Source organism: Panthera leo, chromosome E1 (genome assembly GCF_018350215.1).
Source record: "Panthera leo isolate Ple1 chromosome E1, P.leo_Ple1_pat1.1, whole genome shotgun sequence".
Lineage (NCBI taxonomy): Eukaryota > Metazoa > Chordata > Mammalia > Carnivora > Felidae > Panthera > Panthera leo.
In genome coordinates, this window is record NC_056692.1 from 47,922,749 (window position 1) to 47,941,444 (window position 18,696).

Sequence of the window (18,696 nt, forward strand, 5' to 3'; positions counted from 1 at the left end):
TTATTTGTTTACTTATCTAGGGGTTACGAATAGCCACTGCACTGTCTCTGACTTGCAAGGGAGTTTTAAAAGGATTGTGTCTACTGTACCTGTGAAGGTTGAAGTCACTGAGTTTTGGGGATCTGGCTGGCCCAATCCATTCAGTTGCTGGATCTGGCCACTAGATGGGGCTTTCTCCCTCTGGGTCCGGACAACCCATGGTTTCTCACTCTGAGAGGCTACCGTTCTCTGAACTTAATCCAACCCTTTATGATTAATAGATTCCACAACGTTCCTTACCACTCAAGCCTCCAGCCAAATGTCAGCTCCTTAGAGACCTCTCCCTGTTTCCTTCCACCCGAGCCTGTGTTATCACTGACATTGAGCTTGAACCTAAGTTCGGTATGTGCTGAGGTGCTTTTGCTCTGTTCTATCCCCAGCCCGGTCCACTGGAAGGTAGACTCCTCGAGGGCAAGGGCTCAGGCCAGCACAGCCTCTGGCATTCGATAGGCGCTCATATATTGGCTCAATGAGTGAGTGACCCTTCCGTGGAACTCGGGTGAAGGTGGGCAGGCGACCATGAAGGTGACAGGCGTTAAGAAGGTGATAGGTGAACTTGATTTCAAATATCAGCCTCCTTACGTGCTGGCAGGTGGTTTGGGACAAGTAGTTTGGATTCTCCAAGACTACACCTTCCCGTGTATGCAGGAGGGAGAAACGGGTCACGTTCATCGGCTCATTCTGAAAACTAGGTGGGAGATCATTTACATCAGGTGTCGGATCCAGCACCTGGCGCGTTGGTTGGAACCTGACAAATGCTGAGTGGTTTCCCAGCCTCTTCTGGGGAATGATTCAGAGTAAACACAAAAGTCACGCTACCAGAAATACATAATTGATGGTGCCTGGCTGACTCAGTCAGTAGAGCTATACGACTCTCTCAGGGTCGTGAGTTCAAGCCCACCTTGGGCATGGAGCCTACTTAAAAAAAAAAAAGAGAATTAATTTAGAATACCTGGTAGAGAAGGACAGACGCAGGCCCTCGTGAACTGGTCTCTGGCTTGGGCAGAAGTTTTGACTTGACTTTCTGTTTTCATGGAAAATAGTTCTGTAAAATGCTCCCTCCGCCTTCCAAAAATACCAAATAATATGCACACAGTCATAATCTGGATCCCCATCCCAACCCTAGCCTCCGTCCTTTATGTCTGTCCACCTCCTTCTTGCTCTCTTGGGCTTCTCACAGTTTCCCAAATCTACTTCTACAGCTTTTTCACATGCAGATCCCCCAGCCTGAAAACATCCACCTGAGACCTTTCCCGGGAGACTCTCACTCATGCATCAGGGCGGGGTTTAAATGTCACCTCCTCAGGGAAGTCCTCCCTGGCCACACACACACACACACACCCTCCCTGGGTCAGCCACTGTGCTAAGGCTCTTCTGCTCAAACCCATATTTACTTCCTCAGTGTCTAGCTTTCCCATGATTCGTTGACTTGTAACTTGTTAGTGGACAATATCTACAAGTCGCAGTGGCTTGGTTTCCGGCCACAGGCAGAGGATCTGCGGTGACTAGACGCCTGCACCAGAACAGCAGGGTCGACATGCTCTGCCCCAGAATATGCCAGAGCCTGCATCTGTGAGATGGGTGTTTCCATGCCAACCGGTGGGGCCTCGGTGAGGAGCACCCGCTTTCCTAAATGCCCTCCCCCCCCCCCCCCCCCGGTTAATTACGGATGTGCCTCTATTAAGGCAAGAAACTTGTTTTAAAGTTACGGTGCGTGGATTCGTAGAGCTGGGTCTCTGCTGCTGAGAAATGCATTCTCAAAGACAGAAGGACTGTAGGAAGTGGGCAGTGCATTCCCAGATTCAAGGTTGGGAGCCCAAACGTGGGAAAGCCTGCGGCACTTGCCCTCATTCTCAGCCTCCTCTCCCCCCGGCCTCGGACACCTGGGCTCAAACCCTGGTGTCCGGGGCTGCCCTCTCCCCGCTGCCTCTCCCTCTGTCTTGGCCCCTTCCCTGCCCTCTTCCTCCTTCCCAGAGTCCATCGGTGGTGAAAGCATTTGGAGGTAATTGCTAGATTCTCTAGATTTTTTTTTTTTTTCTTGGCTAGAGACAGTGGGATTTGAGAGCAATCTGCAATGTTCTGTGGCCAAAGAAGTGTCTCTGTACGTGTTTGCAGCTTAATTATCAGCCTCCTGATTGCAGTGTCTTCCCATGGGACACACCTGCTCTGCCTTTAGAACCTTGGCATTTGGAGTGTATATGCCTGTGTGTGTGTGTGTGTGTGTGTGTGTGTGTGTGTTGTAGCTTTTTTTTTTTTTTTTTTTGCTACACATTTTCTGTTTGTTCAGATAAATGTGTTTAAACTCTGGTGGGCTGATGGTGCTTCTTCTTTTAAAAGAAACTAAGCTTATTCATCTGTGGACTGCTTTCCCAAAGGAAATCCCCTCTTCTCGTAAAGAATGGGTGCCAGAGATTGCGAGTGAGAAGTGCTGTGCAAATATCTTCCCTTTCTATCACGGCGCCCTCTCTGTGTTCGGGCACACCAGCCGACTCCCTGGAGCTGGGCTGAGATCAAGCTGGAGGGTGTCTCCTCCTCTCCCCAGGCTCCCCAGTGCTATACCTCCTGAGCCTGAGCCCCAGGCCTCTCTCTGCCCCTTTGAGGTCACCAGGAATCCACGGGAGAAGTCTTCGGGGCTCGGAGCGAATGGAGACATGTGACTTTGCTAGATGCTGTTCCCTTCTCCTTCCATAACGCATCCACCAACCTCTCTGAATCCACCTGTCTGGGGCCCCCTGGTCCACCCACAGCTTCTTCTTAGTCTCTGCCTCTCGGCCCAGCCCCTTGGGTCAAAGCACCTGTTGACCACTCTGCTGGGTTCTGGACACCAACCGCCTTTCTGGAGGCTTCCTCCCCCTTAGCTCCCCATTCAGCAGCCTGAGAGCCCACCTTGCCCCTTCCGATCTCCATCCTGAATTCCTAGAGCCAAGCCCTCACCTACACCAACACCCCATTTGTTCAAAATTTACTGATTAAGCAAGTTGTTGGTCCCTGGATTGGTCTATGTTGAAAGTGACTCCTGTGTTAGATACAGATCTTTCAAGAAGTGTGATGACAATAACTAACGTTGATTTTGCCCTTACTCTGTGCCAGATCCTGGCTAAGAACCTCACACAGGTGTCTTCATTAATCCCCACGACAACCCGTGGAGTGATTCTTAATATCTTTTTGTTCTGTGAGGAAGGGAGAGTGTGGTTGGAGTCTGGAAACCAACGCGAGCCATCTGACGTCGGAGCTTCCAGAACTAACTGAGACGTGCCATGCCCTGAGCGCTGACCTCCTCGATGTCCCCTCCATCAGGTTCTCACACTTGCATTTGGACGGGTCTGCTTTGAGATCACTGAGTGAACACGTGGACAGTGTCTTCCGTTGCGATCGGTCGGATAAAGCAGGGGACTTCATCGTCATAGTCTAGGGTGGGAAGGGGAAGTCAGCGGGACTCAGCTCTTCGGGGAGTCACCCCTCCGTCCCTGCCAGGCCCACCCAGTGGGCTACACCTGGACCAGTGGACAGCCTCCCTCCTTCTCCTCTTCACCCCCTGTGCTGTGGCCTGGGAGACCCTTGTCAAAATCAGCCTGGCTTGGCTTACCCCAGGGCCTCCAAAATGATGTCCGAAGTCTTAAGCCTGGAATTCAGGGTGCTAAGTCTCTGACCCCCACCTATGACTCCAGTCTCAAGCTCTGGGCTCCAGCCTCTACGAACTCACCGTCTGCAAATACACCAAGCTCCCCCACACCTGTGCAGCGACATAGAATGCCCCTCTTCGACCTGGGGGGCTCCCCTTCACCCTTCACCTTTACAAAGAGCCCCATTAGCCCTCCCGGTCACTCCCTCCTTTAGTTCATTGTGGCCTCTTATTCGGACCTCCACGGTCTCACGTGGGTGGTAGTGATGTGTCAGGGTTAGTTCCTAACGGCGAGGATTGCATTGGGTGGTGTAGGGCAATGTCCACCTTTGTAGGAAATAACACTAAGAATTCCAGGTGGAAGGGCATCAAGCCAACAACTCACTGGCCTTGGGCTGTGGTCCCCAAACCCTGTGCCAAGGCGTCCCAGAACACTGTAGTGGACCCTTAGAGGTGCCACAGGATGTCTTACGTTTTTGAGGGAAACACGGAAACATTATGAAGCCTCTATTAACACAGCAACTGTTAATCAACCCGAATGTCTATCTGTTGGAGATGGGCACATCCATGCAGCAGGCCATATGTGGCTCTGTGATGATTGAGGTCACAGGAGCCCCACCTAATAACGGGAACTATTAGCTATTTCCTTTGACCTAGGAGCCCCAGAAATCATGACTGGGACCCCGAGGGTGCCACTTGCCACGCAAGTTTGGGAACCTCCAGTTCAGAAAAAAAAAACTTTGTTCTGGCTTTGCAACCTTCTGTAAATTTCACATTGTTTCAAAATAAAATAGGAAAGCACCGAGGTTGACTCATGGTCCTTATGGAGGCTTATTTTGTGGACAGAAGTCTCCCCTGCCTCCTAAGGCAGCAACACACTGCCAGGCTTTAACAGAAACTGCATGAAACCAGGACTGTGGAACAGAGGCGGGTGGCAAGCCTCCGAAACTGCAGTCACAAGCCACATTGTGACACATCCTTCTGCATTTCTGCACGCAGATGTGCATTATTCAGAAGAAAATGCATGTGAGGCCGTGTCAAAAGCATGAAGGCACTCGGCTTGTTCCGGTCTATTCCAAGGACATGTATTAAAGAGGAAAATAATAAATTGGCCAGAAGAGGGCAGAGTTGTTAGCTTTCTTTTTTTTTTTTTTTCTTCTAGAGCTGGGGAAGCATTAGAAATTTGAGGGGAAAAAAGTGCTTCTTTGCATGTGCAAATTCTATATTGAATGAACAAGTGCAGAATTTGATAATGTAAAATATTGACATTGGACTCCCAAAACCAATTTTCCAGATAAAGACTGGCTTAAGGACTGCTGGCCTGAAAAGCACCTTAGGTGACAGGTTTATGCCATTTTCTTGACAGACAAATGCACGACGCCCACATCAAGAAAGGGGTGCAGTCCAGCATTTGGTGCTGGAGTTTTGAATCAATTCTGGAAGTCACATTTAAAAGAGACATTGCGGGGCACTTGGGTGGCTCAGTCGGTTGAGCGTCTGACTCTTGGTTTCCACTCAAGTCATGATCTCATGGTTCGTGGGATCGAGCCCCGCATTGACAGCTCAGAGCCTGCTTGGGATTCTCTCTCCTTCACTCTTTGCCCCTCCCCTGCTCATCGCATAAGCTCTCTCTCTCTCTCTCTCTCAAAACAAACAAACAAACAAACAAACAAACATTAAAAAAAGAGAGACATTGCAGTTTAGAGGGGCTACAGAGGGATGGCAGAATGTTCCAGAATCATACATAGCATAGCACTTGCAGATTGGGAAAGGGACGTGGACGGAAGAGGTGACCAATCAGTAGGGACTGAGAACTATTCCCAGCTGTGAAGCTGCAAAGCACGGTTTATCTGGTGTGGCTACTTAGGTCAGCGAGAAACCCGGAGATCACAGTGGCTTGAGGCAGGAAAGAGCATAGGCTACCTGAGTTGTCCAGCTCCAGGGCCAGCTCTGAGGGGGAAAGTCAAGTGACACCGGGGACATCAAGAGCAGACTGTCTGAGATGCCTGGACAGGGAGGCACCTGTCTGGGGTGTGAAATCAGTGCAGAAGTGAGCTGCCTTCATTGGAGTGGGGGGCGGGCAGGGGAGCTCCCCACCTTAGCTTATCCGGTGTGAATGCCCACCACTGGCCCAGCTCGGGCTCCTTGGCCACTCCTTGGCCAGAAGGGGAGCGGGTCCGCCGGGCAGAGGAATACACAAGATGTCCTCCGTGGCAAGTTCCTGCAGCTGCCTGTGCATCCCGCCAGCTCAGCTCACCTGCAGGCAGCCCCGGGGATCCTGATTTGCTCAGCGCTTATATAATTACAGCGACATCCTGTTGCGCGTTCCTCTGGAAGCCGACCGAGAGAAAGAGCTGGTGCGATGGCAATTGTCCACCTGGCGCGGTATCGGGCAGAGGAGCAGCCCAGCCTCGACCCCGAGGGGGCGCTGCACACAGAGCAGCTGAGCTGGCCTGGGGGAGCGGTTCCCAGCTGGGGCAGTCATTGCAGGTCAAAGAAAGGGACTGATGGCTGCGGGGATGACAAGTCCTTCACGGAGGGTGGGGCCGGGTGGTGCTCACGGTGGCCACCACTTGGTAATAATAGTTGTCATCATCATCGTCGCCGTCGTCATCCTCTGCTCTGCTCACCTGTGAGCTTCTTGAGCCCAAAGGGACAGGATCTGGGTTTGACCACTGGTATCCTCATCCCGGAGCATGGCTCTCGGGAAGACCCTCAATGGCTATGTGCCCACCTTCTCTATAATCCTCTGTTACGTTTCTAACATGTGACGTAGAGGCAGGCGTCAGTGCTCCCAGGGCTCTGAGAGGGGAGGCAACCTGTCTGACCGAGGACCAGGCTTCTGCCTTGAGGACCGGCCCTGTGTGATGCAGTGCACCTGCTCCCTCGATGATGAGGCCACCCTCGCCGGACAAGCTGGCCTGGTGACCAGAGCTGGGCTTGGGCCCCACTTTCTGAGGCTCTGGTCTTTCCGCCATGACCTGCTGTCCTCGCACCAGCGTGGCGGCCTCTGCGTGGGCCCCTTCCCTCCTGCCCTGCTCCCCTATAAGGGGCTCTGGCCCAAGCCTGGCCTTGGGGCTGACCTGGGGCAGTGGCCAGGCCACGAGCAGGGACACACGGGACTCACTTGGGACAGAGCCAGCTCGAAAAGCCGTGGTGCTGTGGGCAGGTGCCTGGATGGGAGGCGTCCATAGAGAGGTGGAGGAGGAGGTTGGGGAGATACCCGTCAGAGGAGCAGTGGAGCAGAATGGCAAAGGGCAAAGGTTCTGGAGTTGGTCAAACCTGGGCTTTCATATCTACAAGCCAGTGGCCATTAAGTTAACATGACCTCTTTAGGACTCAGTTTGCTAATCTGTCTGATGGGAATAACAGTACTTCCTTCATTAGATTGTTCCGAGGATTAAGTGGAATTTCATATGTAAAGGGCCTGGCACATAGCAGGTACTGAAGAAACCTTAGTCTTCATCCTGTTCTTCTTTCCCAAGGCAACAAAGCGGTTCCGGGAGCTTGCGAGATGGAGGTGGGGCTCTTTCCTCTGCAACATCTTAGAGAGAGGAAAGGAGGAAGAACCAAAGGAGCAGGAATAGCGACAGCCCTATGTTTAGGGGGCACAGAAACGCACGGAAAGTTCCAGATTGAGCTACTGTATAGGAATAATTATGGCTGCTATTTTTATGCATTTGTTTAATAACGTTAATTTGGCGACAGCCTGATATTATAACATCCTCTCCCACACAGAGGTGGCTTTCACTCCCTGTTCTCCAGAATCCATTTGTAGTTCCCCCGATGGGTTTGGGCTCAGGAGCTGGTGAGTCACAGCTGGAGGGGCCTCCAGGAAAGTCCCATCTCCACGTGGGGGGCGGGAGCTCCTGACAATGTCACCCTGTGACGGGAGAACCTGAAACTCACCCAGCCTTCCAGGGAATGGCCTTCCAGCCTTGCCCTGGGCCTCTCCGAAGGCTGGCAGAGAAGTGGCCATTCTTGAGCCGTTTAACCAGGGTGGACTTAGAGGAGAACTCATGGTGGCTAATGGCCTTGGAACAGAGGAAAGCACAGGGGCCAGAGAGAATCATCGCACTAAAATTTACAACTTGGAGATTTGTGTTGAAAATAGAGATAACGTCAAAGAATGGTTTCTGAGTGAGGGCTGGCAAAATGGTACCCCTTAGTGGATGTTTTGGCTGAATCAACCCAAATGTCCATCGGTTGGAGACTGGGCACATCCATACGACAGGGCACATGCAGCTACAGAACAGAGTGACAATCAAGGTACAGAAAGCAGAAAGCAGATGAGGGGACGTTTCTCTGGAACTGTATTCCAGCTCGTCAATGAAGAAAGAATAGTATTAGAACACTCACATTTTGCAACCGCCAATGAAATAATGGATCCGGACCATGACTGTCAAGGGTTACTAACTTCACGTCTCCCAATTTCAGATGTCAAACTTAAGGTATTCTTGAAGTGTGTTATTATTGGCTTTGTGATTAAAAAAAATTTTTTTTTAACACTTATTCATTTTTGAGAGACAGAGTGTGAGTAAGGGAGGGGCAGAGAGCACGGGAGACACAGAATCCGGAGCAGGCTCCAGGCTCTGAGCTGTCAGCACAGAACCCGACGCGGGGCTCGAACTCATGAATGGTGAGATCATGACCTGAGCTGAAGTTGGACGCCCAACGAACTGAGCCACACAGGTGCCTCTCGGTATTGTGATTTTAAAAGAATCTGAGCGTATATAGGTAACTGTGACGTGCTTTTAGAGGAAATGATGTGATGTTTGGGGTTTGCTTCTAAACAATCAGGGGTTGGACATGTGTTCATCCTGGTTGAAACTGGGTGATGGGTGCAGGAGAGCTCACTGTACTATGTTGTCTACTTTTGAATAAGGTTGACATTTTTTAATTTTTAAAAAATTGTTAGTTTTTTAAGTTCATTTATTTATTTTGAGAAAGAACGCAGGGGAGTGGGGCAGAGAGAGAGGGAGAGCGAATCCCAAGCAAGCAGGCTCCGTGCTGTCAGCACGGAGCCCTACGCAGGGCTCGAAACCATGTACCGTGAGATCATGACCTGAGTTGGACATTTAATCAACTAAGCCACCAGGCACCCCTGGCTGACATTTTTAAAAACTCAGCAGTGTTTTTAAAATAGTGGATTTGTTTGGGTAGTGAGGCTATGCATGGTTTCTTTCCCTGCTCTCATTTGTCTGTATTTCCCAAGCTCTTGAAGATGAACGTATACTCTCACCTGCAGAAGGGGACCTCATAGCACAGTGGTAGGAACCTCGGGTTTGGCATCAGACAATCTAGTCTCCAGTTCCCATCCTCTGAAGACCGCTCAAGGACACCGCCATTTTCTGCTGTCTCTTCCCTTCCCTCCCCGCTACTCTTGGGAGAATTAACCCTCCTTCTTTCATGTTCCCAGATTATGAGGCTGGTCCATTCATCCACAGAAGATCTTTGATTGGATGATGTGTCTTCCATGCGAAACTGTGAGCTCTTAGAAGGCTCAGAGAGTGTTCTTCTCGGATATGTGGCTGCAGGTAAATCACTTACCTTCTCTGAGTTTCCTCTGCTGGAAGAAGGTATTATAATGCTCCCCTCGTGGAGTAGTTGGTGCAACCCACTAGATGACAAACAAGAGAAAGCTAGATAAGCCTATGTGGTTCTTAACTAGGGACACCCTGCCTACCCCCTGCAGAGAACAGCATCTGGAGACATTGTTGGTCGCCACGATGGAGGATGAGGTGCCACTGGTGTCAACGGGGTAGAGGCCAAGAACGTGCTAAATATCCTGCAATGCACAGGACAGCCCCCACAACAAATATCATCTGAGCCAAACTGTCAACGGGGCTGCCATTGAGGAATGCTGGACTGTTTTAGTCGGGGTAGGGGGGGCGGGGAGTGGAATATAGAAGCATTCATGCTTTGCCTGTGGGAATGGAAACTGTGGCCTCCATTCTGAAAAGCAACTAGGCAGCGTTTGGTCAAATTAAGTGCACACATACCCCGTGATGCATTCCACTCTTTGGTATCCCAAGGCAATGGCCACAAGGTCTGTAAGGTCTGGGTGATGAGCTCTTGACTCTGGCCTCTTAACCCCATTTTTGTGGTGTCTGTCAGTGGGATTTTCACCGGGATTTAGGCAAAAGGTGGTGATTAGAGGAAATGGACTACAAGTTCGTGGAGAAAAACAGAAGCATCACGACAGCAGTGTTAATGAAAAAGCAAGAAAGGGAATGACAGACATAATGTGAAACCATTTATTCGAATTCACATTACATGCAAAAAAACTCAACAACACACATTTAAGGAGCAACAGATAAACAAAAAGTTACCTTATGAAATACATTTGAGTGGTTACTCATGGGGTAGGAGAAGAAAGGAAAAACACATGCATAAATAAAAAACCAAGAGCCAAGCCTTTGTGGACCAGTGAGAGACCAGTTCACGTACCATGAACTAGAGAGTGTAATTTTTAAAAAATATTTATTTACTTTTGAGAGGGGGGGGGCGTGTGGGTGTGAGCAGGGGAGGGGCAGAGAGAGAGGGAGAGAGAGAATCCCAAGCAGGCTCTGCACTCTCAGCACAGAGCCCCAGGATCTTACAAACTATGAGATCATGACCTGAGCCTAAATCAAGAGTCAGACACTCAACCAACTGAGCAACCCAGGCACCCCCAGAGAGTGTAATTAACTCAACTCTGCTCTAGGGTTTGGAATCCATAAATAAAATGAAATGATGTAGGATAAACTGCTTGCATAGATGCTGACATAATAGTAGTTACTAAGTAAATGGTAACAATAGCTAAAATAATACATTAGTACTAATTTAATTATTATTAATAGTCTAACAGGGTAAATTATTACGAATGCTTTGATCATTTTCTCATCTCTTTCTTTTCCCCCCCAATCCCAGAAAGAGAATCCACCATTGTTTCTACGGACGCACTGAGGGAGAATACAGAGTATCTTTCCAAGGGGACAAGCTGGAAGGAAGTCCTTGGAAGAGGTCAGGGAGAACAGCCAACTCTGGGGACAGTCCCCATCCTGGGAAGGAAATGAACCAGGGAGTGTAATAGGTGGGATCCTAGAGTGGTTGAGACTAGAGTCCCTCACAGGCCCAAGACAGGTGTTTCTGAGGCCATTGGACACCAGGCATGGATGTCCTTGCCTCTGCAGGGACCCTAGCGCCTACCCTGGGCTGGGCTGTGGATTTCCAGCTGTCCGATGGCCTCTGTCATGCCCTCCCCATTGGGATTTTGGGCAACGCTTGGAGACACTGAACTTCCCGCCACCCAGTTGAGGGGGGTTGGGGCTCAAGGTCAGACTTAATTTGATTTAGAAAAACAAGGTGACATTTGTCACACTTAAGTAGTGTTGGAGTAAAATTCATTTGTGCTACACTTTTTTCTTTGCACTTCACGCAGCCAGCAGCATGGGAGCTCACACATATGGTGTTTCAGGAAACGTTCTGTTGAGCAAACGGAAATATTCCCTCCTCCTCTCCAGCTGGTGGGCTTCAGACTGTCAAGGCCTCCCTTTCCATGTGCTTGTACCGGCTATTTGCTTCACAGTGTCCTGGGATTCAGCCTGGAAAATGGGGCCTGGAGGACAGAGTCCACTGAGTGCTCATGGCCAGCATCTGAGGCTGACTCCCCAGCACTATGAGGATCAGGTCATTGGGCAACTGGGATGACGCCAGTCACACTCTCACCAGTCAGGCCAAACATGGGCTGTGAGCCTTCCTCCAGGAGCTGTCAAGAGGAGAGAGGGCAGGGGCGCCTGGGTGGCTCAGTCAGTTAAGTGTCTGACTTCAGCTCAGCTCATGATCTCATGGTTCGTGGGTTCAAGCCCCGCGTGGGGCTCTGTGCTGACAGTTCAGAGCCTGGAGCCTGCTTCGGATTCTGTGCCTCCCTCTCTTTCTGCCCCTCCCCTGCTCGCGCTCTGTCTCTGTCTCTCTCTCAAAAATAAACATTAAAAAATAATTAAATTAAAAAAAAAAAAAGAGGAGAGTGCAGTGAGGGACCAGCATGCAGGAAAACGTGGAGCTGTACATCCATTTCCAACATTGGTTGTGTGAAATAGTAGAAAATACACATGGTGGTCTCTTCTCTGGTTCCTGGCACAGAGGTCCTAAATCCCTTGGAATTTCCTGGGTGATGGGAGAGTCTTTTGTTTGATGAGGCAACCCTGGGTGGGATCCTGGATAGCTTCAAGATGGGGGCTAGTCACCAGAGAGACCAAGGCATGATTAGAAGCCTGGAATTTTCAGCCCTACCCCCCATCCTGCAAACAGGGAAGAGGGGCTGGAAATTGGGCTAACGATTGACCAGGCCTACATGATGAAGACTCCGTAAGAATCCCGAAGGAGGAAATTTGGAGAGCATCTGGGTTGGTGACCACACTCATGTGCCCAGAGGGTGTCACACTACAACTCCACAGGGCTACAAGCTCCGGTGTTCAGGACTCTTCCAGACCTCGCCCGCCCTGTGTATCCCTTCATCCACCTGCTCATCTGCATCCTTATCATAACCTTTATCATCTAATAAAGTGGGAAGTGTAAGTGTTTCCCTGAGTTCTGTGAACTGCTCTAGCCAGTGACTGGATCCAAGGAGTGAAGTCATAAGAACCCCTGATTTGTAGCCAAGTTGGACAGAAGTTGGGCGTAACCTGGAGACCTTCTTGTAGTTGGCATCAGAAGTGGGGGACAGTCTCACAGGACCGAACCCTCTTAACCTGTTGGGTCTGCGCCAACTCTGGTTAATGTCAGAGTGGAATTGAATTGTGGGACACCCAGCTTGGTGTGGGGAAACCGACACGCATCTGGTGTCGTAAGTGCTGTGTGTGAGTGTGAAGGACGAAGCAGTGAGTTTTTCCAGCAGAGATGAGAGTAATAAGTGGAGAGCTTTCAGGAGAATGGCACCTCACCATTCTTTCCCACTTATTGAGACCTTTTCTTCCCCATCAATCTTTGAACGGGAGCCTGGACTAGTTCTCTGATTATGGAAGTGGACGCTTTGGCCGTGTGGGGCATTTAGAACTGCAGGTAGCAACCAATTAAAACAGGGCTTTCAGAGCACCGCAAATATCATCTGTGTGGTTATGAGCAAGCCCCCAACCCTCTTTAAATGTCAGTGTCCTTTCACGAACCGGATTGACAGGGCTAAATGAAGGAATGCTCGCAAAACCCCTACTACGTGCCAGACGCTCTGAATAAGGGCTTTACATGCACGCCGATGATGATGTCTGGCGATGACCCCTCTGCTGAACTCGTAGGGCCTTAGACTGACATTCACAAGAAACCGTGTCTTGATTCAAGATGGTGAATCCATTTTCCCCGAATCTGCCCCTGACCTCGTAGGACACCATCCAGCCTTGATCATTTAGGGCACTGAGAATTGCTTTGGATTTAATATGTGGTACTCACCTGGAGCCTCTTGGGTTGGTTTAATTTTGTCTCTTGGCCATTTTGTTAAGACAAATAACAGACAAATAAGACAAATAAGATAAATAGTCCTGAGGAGGACTTTTACCTTTTAAACACATAGTTGTCGTCTTTTAAAAAATAGACTCCATAGTATTTTCACACGGATTCTATCGTGTCTAATACGGGGTAGGAGGTGGACGTGTGGATGTGGGTGGACTTAATATAAAAATTGAGCCAAGTCCAGTCTGCTGAGAAGACTGTCATACATGGTCTCTTTGTTGCCTGATCAGAAACCTCCAAAGCCCTCAAGCCTTGTTCTTATTATGATTGCTGAGTGTGAAATGAATTATTCAAAGACCAGTGATGAAGACTGGTTTAAATTCTGTGTCGGAGCCCTGAGACTGTAAGGTCATTTCTGAGCATCTAAGGCCTACTCAGAGCCAGAAGTCCATCCCTTGGCCCTGAAAGTGGGGGCAGAGAGAATACTGGCTCCAGAATGCTGAGCACTGCTGTCCTCTTTCTCAAAGGCAGGCCCTTCCTGCATCCTGATGAGTACCAGCTCAGCAGGGAAAGGGCCCAGGAGCAGAGAGGCCGGGAATGTGCCCATGGACTTGACATCTTGCCCATGGCATAGCCTTATCTAAAGAGGCAGGGTCTGCGTGGGTTGGGAGGGAGCAAGGAAGATGCCTGGGCCTTTAGCCTCTCTGGTTGCCCACCCAGGATCATTTCCCCTTCTTTTCCTCTACTTTGTTTGGGAAGCAGTGCTCCCCGACCAGACTCAGAAGGGGCTTTATCCTCAATCTGAAGGGGGAAATCCTGGTAGATCGAAGCCAGTGGTTATCAACTCTGCTTTCACACGAGAACCACCTTGGGAGCTTAAAAAAAAAAAAAAAAAAAAAAAAAAAAAAAGCTCATGTGACTGGAACCCAGTCCCTAGAGCCTAGAGCATGGCACAGTCTTGACATCACCTGGAAATTGTTAGAGAAACAGTCTCAGTGCCCAGCTCAGAACAAAATCAGAATCTATACCTGGAAGAACAATTGGTCAAAGCCAATCATAGTGCAGCACATTGTATTTTTCTAAGGTGGTTGCCACAACAGATTCCTTTCTCATGTCCCTGTCTTCACAACAGGACTTTGACACGCATCACGTCTCAAACTGGCAGGATCTGTGTTCTCTCCCCTTACATTTGGGTGATCTGGTGATTATGATGGAAAGGACACCAGATGACATCCAAGGTTACTTCAAAGAAAGGCAATACTGCCTGTCTTTTAGGATGTTCACTCTCAGACCCCAGCTGTCATGCTCCAAGGAAGACCAGGCCTTGTGAAGAGACTGTGCATAGGTGTCCCAGCCGACAGCCCTGGCTGTGGTCCCGGTGGACATAATTGCCAGACAAGTGAGCAAGGAACTTTTGAAGATGATAGTCGCTGACTCTAACCCCCTGAGAGATCCTGAGTGAGAACCATCTTGCTGAGCCCAGTCAGCCCCCCAAAGTGTCAGAAATAGTGATATGATTGCGATGAAGCTATTGAGGTTTGGGGTAACTCGTTATTTCGATAGATGACTGGAGTATGTGGTCACCCCTTCCCTTTGCCAGATGGTGGTTTATCAATGGGCACATGACCCCAGAGGTGGAGACTTCTGGGAAATTGGTCTTTCTTCCTAAGAAAGCCACGGAAGAAGAGATAGTCCTTCACTTCCTTCTGATGTTGTTGTATCTAGATAGGACCCTTGGGATTGCTGCCAACCTGAGGATAAAGTCAATGGCGGCACCCCCAAGAGATGGAAAGAACTTGGGTTTTTGATGGCATCATTGAGCCCATGAATTAGCCAGTCCTTGGACCCACACCTACTCCTGGCCTTCCTGACGTGAAGATAAGAAATACTCCTATTGTTTAAAGCAGTTTGAGTCAAACTATTACTTTTGCCATTGAAATGACCTATTCGTTGCAGCGCATAAGCCAGAATCTGATCTCCACCGGCTTTAAAAAGGGAGGATCTCGAGGCCAAGGTCAGTGAACAATGGGGTATCAGATATGTCCCCCCAAAACTGCTCCTTGCTGGTGAGGAGAGAGCCAGAGGAATGGGAAGAAAGCCCCTCCCAGGCTACGCACAGGATGAGGGGTTGGAGCGGGGCAGGGCCGGGAAAACACGGCAAGTCAGCTAAGCTTGGGGCATAGAGATGGTGACTCCGAACCAGTGCTCAGCCCTGAGCCAGTACATCTGCTCCACCGGGCACCCCCAGGATTCCCATTTAAGTTGTCACTCAGGCTCACTCCTTCCCAGGGCAGAGAGGCCGAGGAGGCTGTCCATCTTATGGGTGGAGAAACTGAGGCCTGAAATGTGCCACTGGTTTTCCCGGAGGGGGTAGCTGGAGGCTTGAAGCCCAGCTCCGAGGTGGAAAGGCTGGGTTGGGACTCAGCAGAGGAAGCCACGGATCCTATCCCCGAGCCCTCAGCCCACTGGGATAATCGGCCAGCATCTCATCTGCCAATCAAGGCCAAGACTGAGCTCCTGATGACATTTCTAGGATGAGCTTTTCCAGGGAACTGTCAGTTCCCTCCCCTCACCCAACTCCCACCTGGAAACTTTCATCTCCTAACAGACATAGTCACATTTTGGGTACCTTTCAGCTGGGAAAGACTTTTCTTGCCCTTCTTTTGGCACCAAGGTGGTGCCTCTTGACCTTGAACCCCTTGGAGGCTCTTGACCTCCGGAGTTGGCTCACCAGGGCCTCACTTCCCATAACGCCATCCAGGGGAGCAGACGCTGGATTGAGAAGCTCCACTGCCTCCTATTCCCATTGGCTGAGAAGGGGACAGCTGAGTTCATCCTTGAAACCTCCCTCCTCTCCCCTCCGGCTGTTCTGGGGCCTGCCATTTGCATTCTATCACACACAATCTTGGTCTTCCTTGAGGTCCCCCGAGTACGTGCTCTCTTAGCTAAATTCTGCATTCTTTGGGGGTGTCATCTGGGTGCCCCTGGCAGGAGGCAGAGGCTGGGGGTCTGTCATTTGAGCCTGGTTGGATTTTGCCTACAGAACTTACAGTCTTTTGAGCTGGAGACAGAACCTGCAGATGACTTTATCCAACTCCCTCGTTGTATGAATGATAAAAGGAGGTCCCTAGGCTGCTGACAATACACAGAGCGGGAGCAGTGCCCTGCAGGGAACTCAGGTCCATTGCCACCCTGGAACCAGCAGAGCAGAAGCCTCGCTGGATGCAAACACCCAAGGGCGGGCGACCCGGGCAGAAAAGTCTGGCTCAGAAGCAGACGGGGAGATCGGCCTTTAGTACACATGAGGAAGCCGAGGCAGGCAGTTGTAGGTGGGAATCCAGCAAACAGAATTCTTCCAGAAGGAAGGGCCTGAGGCCCCAGCGCCCATCCTGGGTCCTGGGGGGGGGGGGGTGCGGGGGCTTTGGCCCAGCTATGGCTCACCACCTTCCACCCCTTTGGGGAGAGTCAGGTCTGCACCGTGGCGGCCTCTGAGACTCGGTGCCATGGCTGACTTCACACGTGCAGTGCAGGCTGGGCCCTGGCCCATCTGGCACGTTCGGTGGAATCCACTCATTCACCTGTTCCCCACTCACGGAGTGTTTGTGTTCCAGAGGCTGAGAAACTTCTCAAGGGTTGTGTTAGCATGGGGGCATGTATTCACCGAGTGTAGGATACCTGCCAACACTGGGGGGCTGCAAACGTGCTCCACGCACTCATCGGGGAGACGGCTTCGGCTGGAGGGACAGCCTGCGAAAGAACAGAGCCCTGGGCGTGGCCGTACACGTGCGTGCATGGGTGAGCAGGGATGCGCCGACTCCCCCTACTCCTGTATCTCACAGCTACCCTGCAATTCTTCTTTGTAAAGTTTATGCATTTGCTTTGAGAGAGAGAGGGTGGGGAAGGGGCAGAAAGAGAGGGAGAGGAGCCCAAGCAGGCGCTCACCGTCAGAGTACAGCTCAACGAGGAGCACAACCCCACGAACCGCGAGACCATGACCTGAGCTGGGATCAAGAGTCGGATGCTCAACTGACTGAGCCACGCCGGCGCCCCACCTACCCCGCAATGCTGAAGATGGAATACCATTTCCCCGGATCTCATCTGCCCTTTGTCCATTTAAAGTGTCAACTTGGCTGGGCCATGGTGCCCAGATTATTCTGGCAGTTTCTGTGAAGGTGTGTTTCAGATGAGATTGCCATTTATGGCAGCGGACTTTGAGTAACACGGATTCTTTCTTAGCATGTGCTGGGCCTCGTCCAATCAGGTGAAGGCCTGAATAGAATAAAGACTGACCTACCCCAAGCAAGAAGAAAATCTACCAGCAGATGGCCTTCAGACTCACACTGCGGCTCTTCCCTGAGTCTGCAGCCTGCTGGCCTCCCCCATCTGATTTTGGTGATTTTGGACTTGCCAAGCCTCCACCACCATGGGAACCAATTCCTTAAAATAAATCTCTAGGTGCGTCCTATCGGTTCCGTTTCTCTGGAGAACCCCAATACACCACTTTTATGTGGGGAGAAAGGAGTTACCCAAACATTAAGGAAGGCCCCCCCCACACACACATCACTGAGAAGCTGGTGGCACTTGGGGATTTGCCCCCAAATGCCTCCCCATCAACTCAGTCCACAGTCCTAATAACACCCCATTCCTCTGAAGGCCATCTGGTGGGACAGAGGGTGTCACGGAGTCCCCCCCCCCCCCCCCGGGGCAAGGAGGAGGCTGGTGAGTTCCATGTGGGAGGGAGCCAGCAGTGGAATTATTCCTGCCCAACCACTGGTGACCCTGAGTGCTTTTACTCCCCAATTTATCAGACTTCAGTTCATTACCCTCCCTCTTTAAGTGTTGGAGGGGGAGAAAAAAAAAATCTCATCAATGTGTTTTTTTGACTTCTTGAGGAAACAAGAGATCAGCAAGGGCATTGGGAAAGGAGCCAGATTATGATTTCTGAGTTGAGATTACACAGTTTAATATTTGATTGTGGGGAGGCTGCAAACAGACCCCCAGTTCTGAGATTCGTGTGTGGACGGAAAGGAAACCATAATGGTTCCACAATGATCGATAACCTTCCCCCCTCCCGCATGAAGGAGGACGATGACCCAGAACCTGTTCATAAGAGAAGCAGAAGCTGTATGTTCCCAAGGTAAGAGCTTCTTGGTTTAGCAAGCCCAGCAGCCAGGCCAATAAAGGCCCATCCTAATGATGTCAGGCAACAATCAGCTCGTGTTTAGGCGTGGATTCTATTTTTTCCAGGTGCACAAACACAAGCTCAGTACAGTGACAGAGAAAGGGAAATGAGGGACAGGGAAGTGCATCTTAGGAGGGTAATCACATTGACAAAAACCAGAGAAGAGCACATCTAAACAAGTGGTCCAGTTCGGAAATGCTACCTACTGGTCTGCACGTACACTAACCGATGCCTCTACTGCGGAGAAGAATGTGGTTTCCGTTTTATTCTGTAAACAGTAACCAGAGTGCGATGGTCATGTGCAAGGTGCCAATGGACTGGAAAGTTGGGTTGGGTCTATAGTTGCTATCAGTTTCAAGGCAAGGATTGAAAAGTCACGTATGATGGCATTCTGGAGCTTTCTACACGAGGCTGAATCAACAGAGTTGGG

General features: G+C 50.4%; 1 long non-coding RNA gene across 1 annotated transcript; it reads right to left on the minus strand.

Annotated features, from left to right (window-relative positions):
- Positions 1-3,058: 3,058 nt before the first annotated feature.
- On the minus strand, positions 3,059-4,222 carry LOC122207180. The gene is made up of 3 exons (XR_006196706.1): positions 4,134-4,222; positions 3,626-3,772; positions 3,059-3,447 (listed from the first exon to the last, which is right to left on the minus strand). It is a non-coding gene; the product is annotated as an uncharacterized LOC122207180 (long non-coding RNA).
- Positions 4,223-18,696: the final 14,474 nt, after the last annotated feature.